Genomic DNA, 12,281 nt, shown 5'->3' on the forward strand with positions numbered 1-12,281 from the left:
TCAATGAGTTTATAGCCAACAATTCTCCATCAGCAGCACATCCTGCAACAGTGGTGATAAAAACCTTCCTTTTAACAGGCAGGAACCTCGAGCAGATCCAGGATCAGTGGGGACGAGGTTACAAACAAAGGTACCTCAAAACCTCAAAAAAGTGATGTCGGAAGAATTGCTCATGATCTCAAAATGATGCGACAGTAATGGAGAAAGAGTTGCTAATGAACTCAAAATAATGCTACAATGATGTTGTAAAAATTGCTAATGAACTCAAAATGATGCTAACAGTAATGTAGTGAAAGTTTCGAATAACCTCAAAGTAATGCTGACAGTGATGTAGTAAGAGTTGCTACGAACCTCAAAATAATGCGACAGTGATGTTGGAAACATTGCCAATGATCTCAAAATGATGCGACAGTGATGTAGTAAGAATTACTAATGAACTCAAAATGATGCTAACAGTAATGTAGTGATAGTTGCTAATAAACTCAGTGATTCTTTCAGTAATGAAGTGAAAGTTTCGAACAACCTCAAAGTGATGCTGACAGTCATGTGGTAAGAGTTGCTACTAACCACAAAATAATGATACAGTGATGTCGGAAGAATTGCTAATGAACTCAAAATGATGCGAACAGTAATGTAGTGAAAGTTTCGAATAACCTCAAAGTAATGCTGACAGTGATGTAGTAACAGTTGCTACGAACCTCCAAAAAATGCGACAGTCATTTAGTAAGAGTTGCTAATGAACTCAATTTAATGCTACAGTGATGTTGTGAGAATTGCTCAACAACTCAAAATTATGCTAACAGTAATGTAGTGATAGTTGCTAATAAACTCAAAGTGATGCTGACAGTAATGTAGTAAGAGTTGCTACGAACCTCAAAATATTGCGACAGTGATGTCGGAAGAATTGCTAATGATCTCAAAATGATGCGACAGTGATGTAGTAAGAATTGCTAATGAACTCAAAATGATGCTAACAGTAATGGAGTGAAACTTTCGAATACCTCAAAGTGATGTTGACAGTCATGTAGTAAGTGTTGCTACGAAACTCAAAATATTGCGACAGTGATGTCGGAAGAATTGCTAATGAACTCAAAATGATGCTAACAGTAATGTAGTGAGAGTTGCTAATAAACTCAGTGATGCTGACAGTAATGTAGTAAGAGTTACTAATAACCTCAAAATAATGCTACAGTGATGTCGTAGGAATTGCTAATGAACTCAAAATAATGCGAAAGTAATGTCGGAAGAATTGCTAATGATCTCAAAATGATGCTACAGTGATGTCGTGAGAATTTCTCAACAACTCAAAATGATGCTAACAGTAATGTAGTGATAGTTGCTAATAAACTCAAAGTGATGCTGACAGTAATGTAGTAAGAGTTGCTACGAACCTCAAAATAATGCAACAGTAATGTAGTAAGAGTTGCTACGAACCTCAAAATATTGCGACAGTGATGTCGGAAGAATTGCTAATGGTCTCAAAATGATGCGACAGTGATGTAGAAAGAATTGCTAATGAACTCAAAATGATGCTAACAGTAATGGAGTGAAACTTTCGAATAACCTCAAAGTGATGCTGACAGTCATGTAGTAAGTGTTGCTACGAACCTCAAAATATTGCGACAGTGATGTCGGAAGAATTGCTAATGAACTCAAAATGATGCTAACAGTAATGTAGTGAGAGTTGCTAATAAACTCAGTGATGCTGACAGTAATGTAGTAAGAGTTACTAATAACCTCAAAATAATGCTACAGTGATGTCGTAGGAATTGCGAATGAACTCAAAATAATGCGAAAGTAATGTCGGAAGAATTGCTAATGATCTCAAAATGATGCTACAGTGATGTCATAAGAATTGCTAATGAACTCAAAATGATGCTAAAGGTAATGTAGTGATAGTTGCTAATAAAATCAGTGATGCTGACAGTCATGTAGTGAGAGTTGCTTCGAACGTAAATAATGCGACAGTGATGTCAGAAGAATTGCTAATGATCTCAAAATGTTGCGACAGTGATGGAGTAAGAATTGCTAATAAACTCAAAATGATGCTAACAGTAATGTAGTGATAGTTGCTCATGATCTCAAAGTGATGCTGACAGAAATGTAGTAAGTGTTTCGAACAACCTCAAAGTGATGCTGACAGTCATGTAGTAAGAGTTGCAACTTACCACAAAATAATACTACAGTGATGTCGGAAGAATTGCTAAAGATCTCAAAATGATGCGACAGTGATGGAGTGAAAGTTTCGAATAACCTCAAAGTCATGCTGACAGTCATGTACTAAGAGTTGCTACGAATCTAAAAATAATGCGACAGTAATGTAGGAAAAGTTGCTACGAACCTCAAAATATTGCGACAGTGATGTCGGAAGAATTGCTAATGAACTCAAGATGATGCTAACAGTAATGGAGTGAAACTTTCGAATAACCTCAAAGTGATGCTGACAGCCTTTTAGTAAGAGTTGCTAATGAACTCAATTTAATGCTACAGTGATGTCGTGAGAATTTCTCAACAACTCAAAATGATGCTAACAGTAATGTAGTGATAGTTGCTAATAAACTCAAAGTGATGCTGACAGTAATGTAGTAAGAGTTGCTACGAACCTCAAAATAATGCAACAGTAATGTAGTAAGAGTTGCTACGAACCTCAAAATAATGCAACAGTAATGTAGTAAGAGTTGCTACGAACCTCAAAATATTGCGACAGTGATGTCGGAAGAATTGCTAATGGTCTCAAAATGATGCGACAGTGATGTAGAAAGAATTGCTAATGAACTCAAAATGATGCTAACAGTAATGGAGTGAAACTTTCGAATAACCTCAAAGTGATGCTGACAGTCATGTAGTAAGTGTTGCGACGAACCTCAAAATATTGCGACAGTGATGTCGGAAGAATTGCTAATGAACTCAAAATGATGCTAACAGTAATGTAGTGATACTTGCTAATCAACTCAGTGATGCTTACAGTAATGTAGTGAGTGTTTCGAATAACCTCAAAGTGATGCTGACAGTCATGTAGTAGGAGTTGCTACGAACCTCAAAATATTGCGACAGTGATGTCGGAAGAATTGCTAATGAACTCAAGATGATGCTAACAGTAAGGTAGTGATAGTTGCTAAGAAACTCAGTGATGCTTACAGTAATGTAGTAAGAGTTTCGAACAACCTCAAAGTGATGCTGACAGTCATGTACTAAGAGTTGCTACGAACCTCAAAATAATAAGACAGTAATGTAGTTAAAGTTGCTACGAACCTAAAAATAAATACGACAGTGATGTCGGAAGAATTGCTAATGAACTCAAGATGATGCTAACAGTCATGTAGTGATAGTTGCTAAGAAACTCAGTGATGCTTACAGTAATGTAGTAAGAGTTGCTACGAACCTTAAAATAATGCAACAGTAATGTAGTAAGAGTTGCTACGAACCTCAAAATAATGTGACAGTGATGTCAGAAGAATTGCGAATGATCTCAAAATGATGCGACAGTGATTTAGTAAGAATTGCTAATGAACTCAAAATGATGCTAACAGTAATGGAGTGAACGTTTCGAATAACCTCAAAGTGATGCTGACAGTCATGTACTAAGAGTTGCTACGAACCGAAAAATAATGCGACAGTAATGTAGTTAAAGTTGCTACGAACCTAAAAATAAATACGACAGTGATGTCGAAAGAATTGCTAATGAACTCAAGATGATGCGACAGTGATGGAGTGAAAGTTTCGAATAACCTCAAAGTCATGCTGACAGTCATGTACTAAGAGTTGCTACGAATCTAAAAATAATGCGACAGTAATGTAGTAAAAGTTGCTACGAACCTCAAAATATTGCGACAGTGATGTCGGAAGAATTGCTAATGAACTCAAGATGATGCTAACAGTAATGGAGTGAAACTTTCGAATAACCTCAAAGTGATGCTGACAGCCTTTTAGTAAGAGTTGCTAATGAACTCAATTTAATGCTACAGTGATGTCGTGAGAATTTCTCAACAACTCAAAATGATGCTAACAGTAATGTAGTGATAGTTGCTAATAAACTCACAGTGATGCTGACAGTAATGTAGTAAGAGTTGCTACGAACCTCAAAATAATGCAACAGTAATGTAGTAAGAGTTGCTACGAACCTCAAAATATTGCGACAGTGATGTCGGAAGAATTGCTAATGGTCTCAAAATGATGCGACAGTGATGTAGTAAGAATTGCTAATGAACTCAAAATGATGCTAACAGTAATGGAGTGAAACTTTCGAATAACCTCAAAGTGATGCTGACAGTCATGTAGTAAGTGTTGCTACGAACCTCAAAATATTGCGACAGTGATGTCGGAAGAATTGCTGATGAACTCAAAATGATGCTAACAGTAATGTAGTGAGAGTTGCTAATAAACTCAGTGATGCTGACAGTAATGTAGTAAGAGTTACTAATAACCTCAAAATAATGCTACAGTGATGTCGTAGGAATTGCTAATGAACTCAAAATAATGCGAAAGTAATGTCGGAAGAATTGCTAATGATCTCAAAATGATGCTGCAGTGATGTCATAAGAATTGCTAATGAACTCAAAATGATGCTAAGAGTAATGTAGTGATAGTTGCTAATAAAATCAGTGATGCTGACAGTCATGTAGTGAGAGTTGCTTCGAACGTAAATAATGCGACAGTGATGTTGGAAGAATTGCTAATGATCTCAAAATGTTGCGACAGTGATGGAGTAAGAATTTCTAATAAACTCAAAATGATGCTAAAAGTAATGTAGTGATAGTTGCTCATGATCTCAAAGTGATGCTGACAGAAATGTAGTAAGTGTTTCGAACAACCTCAAAGTGATGCTGACAGTCATGTAGTAAGAGTTGCTACTTACCACAAAATAATACTACAGTGATGTCGGAAGAATTGCTAATGATCTCAAAATGATGCGACAGTGATTTAGTAAGAATTGCTAATGAACTCAAAATGATGCTAACAGTAATGGAGTGAACGTTTCGAATAACCTCAAAGTGATGCTGACAGTCATGTACTAAGAGTTGCTACGAACCTCAAAATAATGCGACATTAATGTAGTTAAAGTTGCTACGAACCTAAAAATAAATACGACAGTGATGTCGAAAGAATTGCTAATGAACTCAAGATGATGCTAACAGTAATGGAGTGAAACTTTCGAATAACCTCAAAGTGATGCTGACAGCCTTTTAGTAAGAGTTGCTAATGAACTCAATTTAATGCTACAGTGATGTCGTGAGAATTGCTCATAAACTCAAAATGATGCGAACAGTAATGTAGTGATAGTTGCTAATAAACTCAAAGTGATGCTGACAGTCATGTAGTAAGAGTTGCTACGAACCTTAAAATAATGTGACGGTGATGTCAGAAGAATTGCTAATGATCTCAAAATGATGCGACAGTGATGTCATCAGAATTGTTAATGATCTGAAAATGATGCGACAGTGATGTAGTAAGAATTGCTAATGAACTCAAAATGATAATAACAGTGATGTAGTGATAGTTGCTAAAAAACTCAAAGTGATGCTGACAATAATGTAGTAAAAGTTGCTACGAACCTCAAAATAATGCAACAATAATGTAGTAAAAGTTGCTACGAACCTCAAAATATTGCGACAGTCATGTCGTAAAAGTTAATACGAACCTCAAAATATTGCGACAGTGATGTCGGAAGAACTGCTAATGAACTCAAAATGATGCTAACAGTAATGAAGTGATAGTTGCTAATCAACTCAGTGATGCTGACAGTAATGTATTAAGTGTTTCGAACAACCTCAAAGTGATGCTGACAGTCATGTAGTAAGAGTTGCTACGAACCTCAAAATAATGCGACAGTGATGTCAGAAGAAATCCTAAAGATGTAAAAATGATGCGACAGTGATTTAGTCAGAATTGCTAATGAACTCAAAATGATGCTAACAGTAATGGAGTGAACGTTTCGAATAACCTCAAAGTGATGCTGACAGTCATGTACTAAGAGTTGCTACGAACCTCAAAATAATGCGACAGTAATGTAGTAAAAGTTGCAACGAACCTCAAAATATTGCGACAGTGATGTCGGAAGAATTGCAAATGAACTCAAGATGATGCTAACAGTAATGGAGTGAAACTTTCGAATAACCACAAAGTGATGCTGACAGTCATGTAGTAAGTGTTGCTACGAACCTCAAAATAATGCGACAGTAATGTAGTAAAAGTTGCTACGAACCTCAAAATATTGCGACAGTGATGTCGGAAGAATTGCTAATGAACTCAAAATGATGCTAACAGTAATGTAGTGATAGTTGCTAAGAAACTCAGTGATGCTTAAAGTAATGTAGAAAGAGTTTCTAACAACCTCAAAGTGATGCTGACAGTCATTTAGTAAGAGTTGCTAATGAACTCAATTTAATGCTACAGTGATGTCGTGAGAATTGCTCAACAACTCAAAATGATGCTCACAGTAATGTAGTGATAGTTGCTAAAAAACTCAAAGTGATGCTGACAATAATGTAGTAAAAGTTGCTACGAACCTCAAAATAATGCAACAATAATGTAGTAAAAGTTGCTACGAACCTCAAAATATTGCGACAGTCATGTAGTAAAAGTTAATACGAACCTCAAAATATTGCGACAGTGATGTCGGAAGAACTGCTAATGAACTCAAAACGATGCTAACAGTAATGTAGTGATAGTTGCTAATCAACTCAGTGATGCTGACAGTAATGTAGTAAGTGTTTCGAACAACCTCAAAGTGATGCTGACAGTCATGTAGTAAGAGTTGCTACGAACCTCAAAATAATGTGACAGTGATGTCAGAAGAATTGTTAATGATCTGAAAATGATGCGACAGTGATGTAGTAAGAATTGCTAGTGAACTCAAAATAATGCTAACAGTAATGGAGTGAAAGTTTCGAATAACCTCAAAGAGATGCTGACAGTCATGTAGTAAGAGTTGCTTCGAACCTCAAAATAATGCGACAGTAATGTAGTAAAAGTTGCTAGGAACCTCAAAATATTGCGACAGTGATGTTAGAAGAATTGCTAATGAACTCAAAATGATGCTAAAAGTAATGTAGTGATAGTTGCTAATCAAGTCAGTAATGCTTTCAGTAATGTAGTAAGTGTTTCGAAGAACCTCAAAGTGATGCTGACAGTCATGTAGTAAGAGTTGCTAAGAACCTCAAAATATTACACGGGAATGTAGTAAAAGTTGCTACGAACCTCAAAATATTGCGACAGTGATGTAGTAAGAATTGCTAATGAACTCAAAATGATGCTAACAGTAATGGAGTGAAAGTTTCGAATAACCTCAAAGTGATGCCGACAGTCATGTAGTAAGAGTTGCTACGAACCTCAAAATATTGCGACAGTGATGTCGGAAGAATTGCTAATGAACTTAAAATGATGCTAACAGTAATGTAGTGATAGTTGCTCATCAACTCAGTGATGCTTACAGTAATGTAGTAAGTGTTTCGAATAACCTCAAAGTGATGGTGACAGTCATGTAGTAAGAGTTGCTACGAACCTCAAAATAATGCGACAGTGATGTCGGAAGAATTGCTAATGATCTCAAAATGATGCGACAGTGACGTAGTAAGAAATGCTAATGAACTCAAGATGATGCTAACAGTAATGGAGTGAAACTTTCGAATAACCTCAAAGTGATGCTGACAGTCATGTAGTAAGTGTTGCTACGAACCTCAAAATAATGCGACAGTAATGTAGTAAAAGTGTCTACGAACCTCAAAATATTGCGACAGTGATGTCGGAAGAATTGCTAATGAACTCAAAATGATGCTAACAGTAATGTAGTGATAGTTGCTAAGAAACTCAGTGATGCTTAAAATAATGTAGAAAGAGTTTCTAACAACCTCAAAGTGATGCTGACAGTCATTTAGTAAGAGTTGCTAATGAACTCAATTTAATGCTACAGTGATGTCGTGAGAATTGCTCAACAACTTAAAATGATGCTAACAGTAATGGAGTGAAAGTTTCGAATAACCTCAAAGAGATGCTGACAGTCATGTAGTAAGAGTTGCTTCGAACCTAAAATAATGCGACAGTAATGTAGTAAAAGTTGCTACGAACCTCAAAATATTGCGACAGTGATGTCGGAAGAATTGCTAATGAACTCAAAATGATGCTAAAAGTAATGTAGTGATAGTTGCGAATCAAGTCAGTAATGCTTTCAGTAATGTAGTAAGTGTTTCGAAGAACCTCAAAGTGATGCTGACAGTCATGTAGTAAGAGTTGCAAAGAACCTCAAAATATTGCACGGGAATGTAGTAAAAGTTGCTACGAACCTCAAAATATTGCGACAGTGATGTCGGAAGAATTGCTAATGAACTCAAGATGATGCTAAAAGTAATGTAGTGATAGTTGCTAATCAAGTCAGTGATGCTTACAGTAATGTAGTAAGTGTTTCGAAGAACCTCAAAGTGATGCTGACAGTCATGTAGTAAGAGTTGCTAAGAACCTCAAAATATTGCACGGGAATGTAGTAAAAGTTGCTACGAATCTCAAAATATTGCGACAGTGATGTCGGAAGAATTGCTAATGAACTTAAAATGATGCTAACAGTAATGTAGTGATAGTTGCTAATCAAGTCAGTGATGCTTACAGTAATGTAGTAAGTGTTTCGAATAACCTCAAAGTGATGCTGACAGTCATGTAGTAAGAGTTGCTAATGAACTTAAAATGATGCTAACAGTAATGTAGTGATAGTTGCTAATCAAGTCAGTGATGCTTACAGTAATGTAGTAAGTGTTTCGAATAACCTCAAAGTGATGCTGACAGTCATGTAGTAAGAGTTGCTAATGAACTCAATATAATGCCACAGTAATGGAGTAAAAGTTGCTACGAACCTCAAAATATTGCGACAGTGATGTCGGAAGAATTGCTAATGAACTTAAAATGATGCTAACAGTAATGTAGTGATAGTTGCTCATCAACTCAGTGATGCTTACAGTAATGTAGTAAGTGTTTCGAATAACCTCAAAGTGATGGTGACAGTCATGTAGTAAGAGTTGCTACGAACCTCAAAATAATGCGACAGTGATGTCGGAAGAATTGCTAATGATCTCAAAATGATGCGACAGTGACGTAGTAAGAAATGCTAATGAACTCAAGATGATGCTAACAGTAATGGAGTGAAACTTTCGAATAACCTCAAAGTGATGCTGACAGTCATGTAGTAAGTGTTGCTACGAACCTCAAAATAATGCGACAGTAATGTAGTAAAAGTTGCTACGAACCTCAAAATATTGCGACAGTGATGTCGGAAGAATTGCTAATGAACTCAAAATGATGCTAACAGTAATGTAGTGATAGTTGCTAAGAAACTCAGTGATGCTTAAAATAATGTAGAAAGAGTTTCGAACAACCTCAAAGTGATGCTGACAGTCATTTAGTAAGAGTTCCTAATGAACTCCATTTAATGCTACAGTGATGTCGTGAGAATTGCTCAACAACTCAAAATAATGCTAACAGTAATGGAGTGAAAGTTTCGAATAACCTCAAAGAGATGCTGACAGTCATGTAGTAAGAGTTGCTTCGAACCTAAAATAATGCGACAGTAATGTAGTAAAAGTTGCTACGAACCTCAAAATATTGCGACAGTGATGTCGGAAGAATTGCTAATGAACTCAAAATGATGCTAAAAGTAATGTAGTGATAGTTGCGAATCAAGTCAGTAATGCTTTCAGTAATGTAGTAAGTGTTTCGAAGAACCTCAAAGTGATGCTGACAGTCATGTAGTAAGAGTTGCTAAGAACCTCAAAATATTGCACGGGAATGTAGTAAAAGTTGCTACAAACCTCAAAATATTGCGACAGTGATGTCGGAAGAATTGCTAATGAACTCAAGATGATGCTAACAGTAATGGAGTGAAACTTTCGAATAACCTCAAAGTGATGCTGACAGTCATGTAGTAAGTGTTGCTACGAACCTCAAAATAATGCGACAGTAATGTAGTAAAAGTTGCTACGAACCTCAAAATATTGCGACAGTGATGTCGGAAGAATTGCTAATGAACTCAAAATGATGCTAACAGTAAAGTAGTGATAGTTGCTAAGAAACTCAGTGATGCTTAAAGTAATGTAGAAAGAGTTTCTAACAACCTCAAAGTGATGCTGACAGTCATTTAGTAAGAGTTGCTAATGAACTCAATTTAATGCTACAGTGATGTCGTGAGAATTGCTCAACAACTTAAAATGATGCTAACAGTAATGGAGTGAAAGTTTCGAATAACCTCAAAGAGATGCTGACAGTCATGTAGTAAGAGTTGCTTCGAACCTAAAATAATGCGACAGTCATGTAGTAAAAGTTGCTACGAACCTCAAAATATTGCGACAGTGATGTCGGAAGAATTGCTAATGAACTTAAAATGATGCTAACAGTAATGTAGTGATAGTTGCTAATCAAGTCAGTGATGCTTACAGTAATGTAGTAAGTGTTTCGAAGAACCTCAAAGTGATGCTGACAGTCATGTAGTAAGAGTTGCTAAGAACCTCAAAATATTGCACGGGAATGTAGTAAAAGTTGCTACGAACCTCAAAATATTGCGACAGTGATGTCGGAAGAATTGCTAATGAACTCAAGATGATGCTAACAGTAATGGAGTGAAACTTTCGAATAACCTCAAAGTGATGCTGACAGTCATGTAGTAAGTGTTGCTACGAACCTCAAAATAATGCGACAGTAATGTAGTAAAAGTTGCTACGAACCTCAAAATATTGCGACAGTGATGTCGGAAGAATTGCTAATGAACTCAAAATGATGCTAACAGTAATGTAGTGATAGTTGCTAAGAAACTCAGTGATGCTTGAAGTAATGTAGAAAGAGTTTCTAACCACCTCAAAGTTATGCTGACAGTAATTTAGTAAGAGTTGCTAATGAACTCAATTTAATGCTACAGTGATGTCGTGAGAATTGCTCAACAACTCAAAATGATGCTAACAGTAATGTAGTGATAGTTGCTAAAAAACTCAAAGTGATGCTGACAATAATGTAGTAAAAGTTGCTACGAACCTCAAAATAATGCAACAATAATGTAGTAAAAGTTGCTACGAACCTCAAAATATTGCGACAGTCATGTAGTAAAAGTTAATACGAACCTCAAAATATTGCGACAGTGATGTCGGAAGAACTGCTAATGAACTCAAAACGATGCGAACAGTAATGAAGTGATAGTTGCTAATCAACTCAGTGATGCTGACAGTATTGTATTAAGTGTTTCGAACAACCTCAAAGTGATGCTGACAGTCATGTAGTAAGAGTTGCTACGAACCTCAAAATAATGCGACAGTAATGTTGTAAAAGTTGCTACGAACCTCAAAATATTGCGACAGTTATGTCGGAAGAATTGCTAATGAACTCAAAATGATGCTAAAAGTAATGTAGTGATAGTTGCTAATCAAGTCAGTGATGCTTACAGTAATGTAGTAAGTGTTTCGAATAACCTCAAAGTGATGCTGACAGTCATGTAGTAAGAGTTGCTACGAACCTCAAAATAATGTGACAGTGATGTCAGAAGAATTGTTAATGATCTGAAAATGATGCGACAGTGATGTAGTAAGAATTGCTAGTGAACTCAAAATGATGCTAACAGTAATGGAGTGAAACTTTCGAATAACCTCAAAGTGATGCTGACAGTCATGTGGTTAGAGTTTCGAGTAACCTAAAAATGATGCGGACAGTAATGTATTAAGAGTTGCTAATAACCTCAAAATAATGCGACAGTGATTTCAGAAAAATTTCTTATGAACTCAAAATGATGCTAACAGTAACGTAGTGATAGTTGCTAATAAACTCAGTGATACTTACAATAATGTAGTAAGAGTTTCAAACTCCCTCAAAATGATGCTGACAGTCATGTAGTAAGAGTTGCTACTAAACTCAAAATAATGCGACAGTGATGTCGGAAGAGTTGCTAATGAACTCAAAATGATGCTACAGTGATGTAGTAAGAGATGCTAAAAAACTAAAAATGATGCTGACGGTAATGTAGGAAGAGTTGAAACTAACGTTAAAATTATGCTACACTGTTGTCATAAGAATTGCTAATACACTCAAAATGATGCTTACAGTAATGTAGTAAGTGTTTCGAACTACCTCAAAGTGATGCTGACAGTCATGTAGTCAGAGTTGCTACGAACCTCAAAATAATGCGACAGTGATGTTGGAAGAATTGCTAATGGTCTCAAAATGATGCGACAGTGATGTAGCAAGAATTGCTAATGAACTCAAAATGATGCTAACTGTAATGGAATGAAAGTTTCGAATGGCCTCAAAGTGATGCTGACAGT

Source organism: Aulostomus chinensis, chromosome 1, assembly GCF_037954235.1.
Source record: "Aulostomus chinensis isolate RoL2024-O1b breed Wild chromosome 1, RoL_Achi_v1.0, whole genome shotgun sequence".
Lineage (NCBI taxonomy): Eukaryota > Metazoa > Chordata > Actinopteri > Syngnathiformes > Aulostomidae > Aulostomus > Aulostomus chinensis.